The following is an 8,907-nucleotide window of genomic DNA, read 5'->3' on the forward strand; positions in this document are numbered from 1 at the left end:
GTGTTGTTAAGCAGCTACTTACGTTCGTCACAGACTCGCTCTGACGCCATTTTTGCACCAGGTTTTGAACATAGTATTCCGCAGGTAGTTTTGTTCACGGTTTTGCCAGTGTGTTCTTTCACCACGCCGCAAATATTATTCCACTTTAACAACTTGCTGAAGCACAGAAAACACAATTTTCTTGTGGTACAACGTTGTCAGCCAGAATTACTCACGAGGAAACCGATTCAAGTTTGACACCAATTTATGGACGAATTTATGTGCAAATGAGGTGTTTTCGTATACAATTAAACCCATTAGAGGGGAAATCCTCGATCTCAGCCGTTCCGGAGATATAGAAGTGTAAGGGGAAGACTGGTGTTCCGATATTTTGCCATTTTTTTTATATGAAGCTATAGTACACGTAAAAGAGACTTTTAAAAATAAATAATTCCTTTCTGTAAGGTGTCTGTGTATAGGTTATTTGGTACGCTGAATCGAATAAGAGCATCATCAGGTCTAATAGGATGAAAAATAAAAAAAAAATGGTGGCCGTTCGAACTTTCCATTGATCTAGCGTTTAAAACTTTGTATCGTTTCAGAAGGTATGTTCTTACGTACGACGGTATGACGAACTACTTTACTGTGTGCCGTCAGTGTTGTTTAAGTGGAACAACTTTATGTGATATAGGTACTTTATGTGATATACCTATCAGGCGTACAGGTTTTCATTTTTTAAGCGGAAGATATTATTTTTGTCTATTGATTCGTGCTTTGAAATTTTAATATATATCACACAACTACACACTGTTGTACTTACGTTTGCAACAATATGTGTTGTTGCACTTTTGCACAGAATATGGCCGTGTATTTTCGTTCACATTATAACGTCTCTGATCCTTTGGCAATATAATTAAAATATTTTCATATCACGTTTCTCATTTTCTACAAACTAAAGACATGATGTATTAGCAAATAATATTATACAATTTTGTTCTTCGTGTCACTTGCGTTTGTTATTCCTCACAGTCCCTTCTTTTTTCCGGCCCCGTGTAAAAGGTCCGCCACTCACCTCAACATTCAACACCACTTTTATTCGCTCTGGTGTATCTTTCTTAACGTTTAAGTTCAATTTTCGAACATATTCACTAGCAACACAACCGAAAATCCCTAAAATATCAGAGCACCAGCTTTCCCCTTACCCCTCAATATCTCCGGTACGGTTGAGATCGATGATTACCCCCTCTAATGGTATTCATTGTTCATAAAAACACTTGGATAGCGCATAAATTCGTGGACAATTTCATGTCACACATGAATCGGTTTCCTTGTCAGAGAATTTCACGCAATCACTTGTTCGTTTGTAGTATTATCCGTCCGGGATGCTTTTATGTGGCCACCCTGTATTTATAAAAGTTCAAGTGAGAATTGAATGTGCTCTTGGGACGTATGATTGATTACATAACACAGGTTATATATTACCGTGTTTATGCTGTGACAGTCAACGTTAAAACAGGTAGTGGTTGATTTCTTCTAGTTCCAGTTTCAATAGGAGGTTAAGAGGAAATATGGTATATTTATATGCTTAGAACGCTAAATCGTTTTTAAAAAAATATTTCTAGTTATCTCTTATCGTTTTTGTTCTAGACAGGTAAATGTTTAAACCGGAAACTGTACCGGTAGTGGATTTCTACCGCTTTCGGTTTTAATACAGACTTAAGTATAAGGAAGAAATGTATTATTGAGAAAACACTTTCTATCTATTGTCATTTTTACTCCATAACGATCTACCTTAACTAATCAATTATATATTTTTCTCTTTTCAGCTTATTTCTTTTCAGGTCACACCCATGTGCTGCCTATCTCTGTATACATGTATGATTTTTTACAAAATAAATAAATAAAATGAATCAATAAGGGATGGTTTAATTTTTGTAGCTACAATATTATGAAAATATAGCCTCACCTCAATATCCTGAAGGTGTTAAGCCCAAAGAAGAGGAAATAAGACAGAGATAAACGAATAAAAGTAAGAAGAGAGAGAAACATTACAAACAAATACTACAAGGTCTATTCAATAAATAAGCGGAAAACTTGAATAAAAAATACAAAACTTCGACCAAGTTAGTGTTTCTTTGTTATTTCTGGTGGTCCTAGAACTATGGGTCTGGCATGCCTGCCTTGTGTGCAGGATGCTGGGTATCAGTGGAACAAGATGGCGGCATCCTTGCAGGTTTGCACCAACGTGGAGAAGCGGATTTTCATTAGATTTCTGTTAGCTAAAGGGTTGAAACCAATCGAAATTCACCGTCGGATGGCAGTGTAATATAGTGAAAGTTGTTCACAATCTGTTGTTCACTACGTGGGAGAGGGAAAAGGGATACATGGTAACTCAGTGTACCCCTGCATGGCAAGGAATTCCACTTTAGATGTACGATCAAGTGAGTTTGTGATGAAGAACATTCTATCTATTGTCCTTACATTCATTTTTTTTTAATTTTTGCAGGGGATACTCCCATTTTCTCGCAAATCCTCATTGGACCAATTCTTCCAAATCATTACGTATTATTAGGGCCTAATATATGTCTCCCTTAGCACACAAATCACGACTGTGGGTCACAAAACCTAAAGATGTAACAATTTTATTTAATTTCCTTTATCCACTACATTCAGCCTCAAACGTAGTTATACAACCACGCACAACACACCAAAAATGCTTCGCCATCTTCATTCTGTTCAAAATATTGATGGTCTTTCAACGATTTTATGTTATTTGGTGGTACATTGTTATATGTGGCATAAATAGGACCCATCTGTCGTAACGGAATATCCGGGACCCCCACTTCCTGTAGGGGACTCCCTTTTGTCGTCACTGAACGATTTAGAATCATGCATTCTTGGGTAGAGCAGATTGCAAGTCTAAGACAATAACATGCCGCCTCCGCTCAATAGCTAATAGTTTTGGAGATATTCGTCCACCAAAGTTTATTTTTTCCGATTTTGGACAGTCGTAGCTCTGAAACTATGCACTTTTGAGCACGGGTCCATATGAACTCTTTTTCCTAATTTTGATGTGAGGACTCACCTATTTCAGTTTGTCAGTCTATTTCATAACACCCTGTATATATATAAAATAATCGAAAATGACGTATATTAGTGTCGAATCCATAGTTTTCCTGGTCGCTGAGATGAAAAGTGACACTTTCGATACTGTTTAAATCAAAATTCACCCCACAATAGTAATATTTAATTTTTCCTGTCATTTTTACCGAACATGTAACGTAAGAAGTTGTGCATTTAAAGTTTTTATTTCAATCCAGCGAAGCAGGTAATCAACTCTTGTAAACACATAAAAATGGAATTTCTATTTCAGGGTCATGTCCTATAGACTAAGGGAGGTGAATGACCAAAGGAAGTAAATGATCAGAATAGAATTCATGGAATATGGCTATGTGAGTAAAGGGGACGACTCCTAGGAAACCCACAGATACAATGATGTCCACCTCAAACTCACGTGGCCTGGCATCAAATTTTCTTTCATATACCGAAAATAATAGTCTTATATTATTGATATACATTACAACATGTCTCGGAGACAATCAGATGGGCGATGCCACCGAGGAGGCAGTGTAGTAACTACGTTTCATGGGCACCTCGCGAGAGAATACCCAGGGCTCTCCGCTTTAACAACATTTTGTGTGCGTGTGTGTGTGGATGATAGACAACATAATAAATAAGAATATTTCTCTATATCTATGAATAATGAGTTAAATTCATACAACTACTAAACCTAAATATTTATAAATGGAAAACACTTTGTTATACATATAATTTATTCAATAAGCTTCAGAATGGAAGATGGACTCACCTCTTTGCAGTCAGGGACGTCAGTCTTCACGAAGAGTAGCACGAATTAATTGAATGGTTTATTTTTTGCTTTGCTGTCAGAAAAATCTATACTAGCTCTACTAACTCCGGTACATACAGTTTTCAGCTTCATCCGCGTTTATTAAGAGCAGTGCTAGATTACTTAATCTATTTTGGTCCATTGTGCTTTTCACATAGCTTCTTTTATTAATTTAAATTTCGAAAACGACTGACAAAGACAGGGAGCATGAAAAACAACAAATACGCGGTAACAAATTTTGAAAAGCTAGACGCTAATGATTTATTTTTCACAATTAAAAACCTTACACTATTAGGTCAAACACAGAATTCTGAACACATATTTCAGATTTCAACTGTTTCACAAAGCAAATTACTTCCATCGGAAACGAAGAACCAATATCACAAATGTAAGTTGTTTGAAATATCTATGCCCTTCTTAGAATTTCATCATCAGTGAGATGAACTATATTGGCAGGTAAGAGAAAGGAAAATTTGAATACTGTATCACGCATAGATGTAAACAACAATGTAGCTGTGAATTTAGTATGTCAAATAGTTTAGTATAGATGGTAATTCTAAAGTTTGATTCGCTGTCAGTGAGACGACTATCTTCACACAACTCATCAAAATAACGTTTGACCTTATGGAATCGTTTGCATCTAAATGAGGACTCCAAATTTCCCGATCTAGTTCAATATTTCTCACCGAAGAAAGATATACATATAGCCTATAAAAGCCGACCGGACTGACTTTCGCTTTGTTTTGTTCTCGGCGCTTGACCTATACGTTAAAGATCTCAAAGATAACCGAAAAAGGGGGAGGGTGGAAGAACATTGCCTAACACAAAAAAGAAAAGCATGTTAATTCGACCTATTACGAGGCTAGGGTGAAGAGCCCTCTAGGAAGTGTCGGTCCCTCGCATTGCGGGGTTTCGTGCCATAGTAGTTACGTCCCTGCGAGGAGTCTCGCCCACTTACACCCCTCTAATGTCGTCGCTGATGGTGAATGCACAGTGGAGTTACGTTTTGCTATGGAGAAAGAGTATAATTTAAAAGTAGAGGAAAAGATACGACTGGTAAATTTGCCGTATGTCTTTATTGTAAAACAATCTTTAAATCGACTAAAAGTATTAGTAATTTATGAAAGCACTTTTTAGCTTTGTATCCAACAATATTAGCTGAGCTGCAAGTTATTCTTACCGTAAAAGACGATGAAGAAGAAAAGTTCTACCTAGACTGTCTATTAAAGAAACTAAGGGAATGTAATGGTAAGTCAGTATTGTAATAATTGCTTATTGTGTCACCACTGCTCGATAGAAAAGATTATGCACGAAGGCTGAGTGATTGATTCTGTTGAATTTAACGTTCCTTTTAGCAGCAGGGTTGTATGAGACGGGAACTTACCGTTTAACGTGGGATCTGAACCACATGAGCCGCTGCGGGAAATCTAACCCGGCTCTCCCACGCCAAGGACGCATGCACTATCCACGTAGCCGCGAGCAACCTCAAGAAGGAAAACGTTGACTATGGGATAAATTATAATTGTGAAATGAGAAAAGCCATGGAAACGGATGAAACATGACACATCTCAAGCCCACAGTGTTTGTCCACCATGAACCTCACTTGGCGGGGCTGGAATCAAACTACATTCTTCATGCACCAGATGTGAGGGCTCTTACACTGACTAAATTCAAATAATATCTGATATTGTTATTACATTCTACACTTTAATCTAAACTTTATTACTCTCTAAACTCTAGAATTTAAAGAACTGAGTTTTTGATATTGTGTGTTTGTGTGCTTGTATCTCTTCTGATTTCAAAGGTACAAGGTGTTAGAAACCACGAGAAAAGTGTCTCAATAACCTATTACTCGGAAACTTAGTCTGTGAGGAGAAAATGTTAAAGAATGTTTTAATCTTATTTTTGCAAATAGAATAACCTCTCGAAGGTTTCCTGTCGATTTTGTTCTCATTCTCTATATGGCTATTTACTTTGTTCGTGTGTCATGTTGAAATCAATAACATATTAAAATAAGTTATTTTTACGTACATTCTCGATAGAGGTGAAGGTCCATCGAAACCGATCATTAAAAACAGAAACTTTAAAATATATACCGGTTTTGGTGACACGCGAACCCAGAAACAATAATACAATTGCACAAAGTCCCATGTTGTGTACAGAAATCTTGTGTAGCCAAATCACATTTTCTTTAAGTGTCTGACTTACGGTTTTTGCAGTTCAGATGACAAATTTATAATCCTTATCATAGCTGTACTTTTTAAAAATGCCAAGATTCATTTACGAGATAAAGTACTGTATTAAATTTAAGATACAGAGAAGAGGTGCTGAATATTTTTCTTGATTTTGAACAACTGGGTTTTCTGTATTACCATTCCTTTGACAACTGAGAATCACATCTGAATTGTCGACTATAGACTATTCATATCTACTTTATCTTACGTTTGCAACACTTTCGAATATATACACACAAGTTCTGGTTTCGTGTTCTATCTCCTACAGTGCGGAAGTCAGGAACCTTCAAGAATGGGGTAAAGTTTCCTTAGGTTTGTCCGTGATCTTCTAAATTTTCAGAAAAATACGTTTGTAATGTAGTGATGTAAATATTAAAATATTAAAAAATGCTAAAGCAAGATATATCAGGGCTTTAAAATAAAAATGAGTGGCCCCATTTAAAAATGCAATTTATTAATATTGATTTGTACAGAAGAAAATAAAATCTTTAAATTTGCATGTATAGAAGAAAATAAAATTTTTAAATTTGCAAGTACAGCATAGTGGGTTGCGTACTACTCAGGAGACTTGATAAATGACTCGTTACATGCCAGGTGGCAGAGTGTTTGCTGAATCTCCTCTCCAAAGTGGAAAGGGATATTGTAGTGAAGAAAGGATACTTACAAGGTACAAGTCCCAAGCTCCATGGCTGCTTCTTGAAGTTCTGACCCAAACTGTATGGTACAAAGGATGGATCAATTTTCTTGTCTTTTGCCTCTTGCCCGTGCATTTTATATTATTGAATCTCGTGACGTATGATGGTGAAAAATCCAAAAATTGTTTTCAGTAAGTATTTTTGTTTTTTATTTTTTTTTCTAGGAAAGTCCATCACGTCACGAGATGTTTGTTTTGGAAAAAGCAACGGGCCGAAAAACTTATGTAAAGGTCACCTGGCTGTTTTTGTCTTTGACGAGAAAGTTTGTTTTCCTATTCACACAACCTTGACCAAGTAGTCACTTTTTAATTACTGTGTACGAAAATGTACACTAAAATATAATTCCAATTAAAAAAAAAAAACTTATGCATTTCCAGGTGCCGAGTATTATATGACAATATGTCCAGTTAAAGATGTTGAAATTGATTTAAATGTTTTAGGTTCTATGAGGGAAAATTCATTGTTTCATGATGAATGAACCAACATAAAATTCCTCTTCATTAGGAATATAGATTACCCAAATAAAGTTGTGTATCGTGAAGTTATATGGTACTAAGAAAGGACACTAACAAATATTTAATGTTGTAATACACCAACTGAACAGAAGAAACGTTACCTTATCAAAGGTAGTTTACCACGAATTTGATGGTGTTCAAGTACCTCAGTGCAGGCACGTAAGCAGAGGTTTCTTTCGGGAGGGACCTAAAGCTTTTTTTTTGGGGGGGGGGTAAAAATTCAATATGGGAATAAATTAGATTACAATTTGCAAAATCACCCCTAAAATTACCTAAGTAGACTAAATTTGCACAAAATCGTAATTTCAGTGAAAAGGGGGCCTTTCGGATGGCTAAGACCCAAACCCATCGTAAGTCTTTGCTTTGGTGGAACTACAACTTCAAAGGGCTACGCCTACTCAGAAATAGGTTATGCGGTATAGGTTAGATTTCTGATGAGGTCAAAAGACATGTTCAAACAGCATCTGAGACAATTGGAAGCCCTAAACTCAGATTGAAAGATAGACAACTGCGATGGGTAAATTATGACAATGAAAGCTGCTGAGCTCACCACACATCGCCCAACTAAGAGCCGTCCACCATTAATTGTTTAGTTATACTTTACTTTTAGTTTGTTGATTAAAACACCCAGGGTTGTAGTTTACACTCTTCACCACCAAGTTCACGTGAGACTTATTAGCCCACTTAATGAGATATCCGAAACATGCTAGTCCTGTTTCTTACTTTTATTATTATTATTATTATTCGAAGCAAGCAATTCCACCAGGAATCAAACCCAGGAATTTGCGCATAAAAAGTTAACACTTTAGCTACTTTGCCTAGCAGGAATACATGCTAGTGTATAAAGACTCAAAAGTTACTACCGTATGATGTGTTTCAAAACAGGTGGGCTCACCCTATACATTCCGTATTTTCAGGCTTTGTTACACGCTATAGTTTTAATTTTAAAGTAAGCACAATCCATGCGAACCCAAATATTGCCCGAGTCACCATTTTGCCACATCTATAAAATTAGTCAATTTATTTTCTCATATAACGCCATCGTCAGTAACTGTTTCATTATAATTAGAGGGAAAAGCTTAAATTTTGTATTCTGAATTAAAATCACATTTTAAAAAGAAAAGAGTTTTCTATGGTTTACTGTCGCTAACACAGTTCATGAAACTATAACAAGTTGATTGTATAGTAAGTCAGGGGAAGGATATATGTTAGTTGTGTCTTGAATATTTTGGAGTTAAGTGTTTCTTTCAGTGCAGATACAAGAGGAGACTTGGACCTACAATGTGTGGCACGAACATGAGCACCCACAGGGAAATAAACACAGATCTGCTACCGAAGGAATGGACGATAATCATGTGTTCATGGCCGGCTCTACGATATGTGTAACACGTGCATTTGCACAGGTCGGCAAAATCTGTCATAACTATATTATTTAGAATAAATATTTCTAGTTGAACGCAGATTTCATGATGATGATAGTTAAGTTTACTCACTTGACCTTCTATTTGAATACTACATTCATAAGTCATGTTTAGATCATATTCCTTTAAGGTCACATGGATAGTGCTGAAGCAAAT

This window comes from Thermobia domestica, chromosome 17 (genome assembly GCF_964235325.1).
Source record: "Thermobia domestica chromosome 17, izTheDome1.hap1.1, whole genome shotgun sequence".
In the NCBI taxonomy this organism is placed as follows: domain Eukaryota; kingdom Metazoa; phylum Arthropoda; class Insecta; order Zygentoma; family Lepismatidae; genus Thermobia; species Thermobia domestica.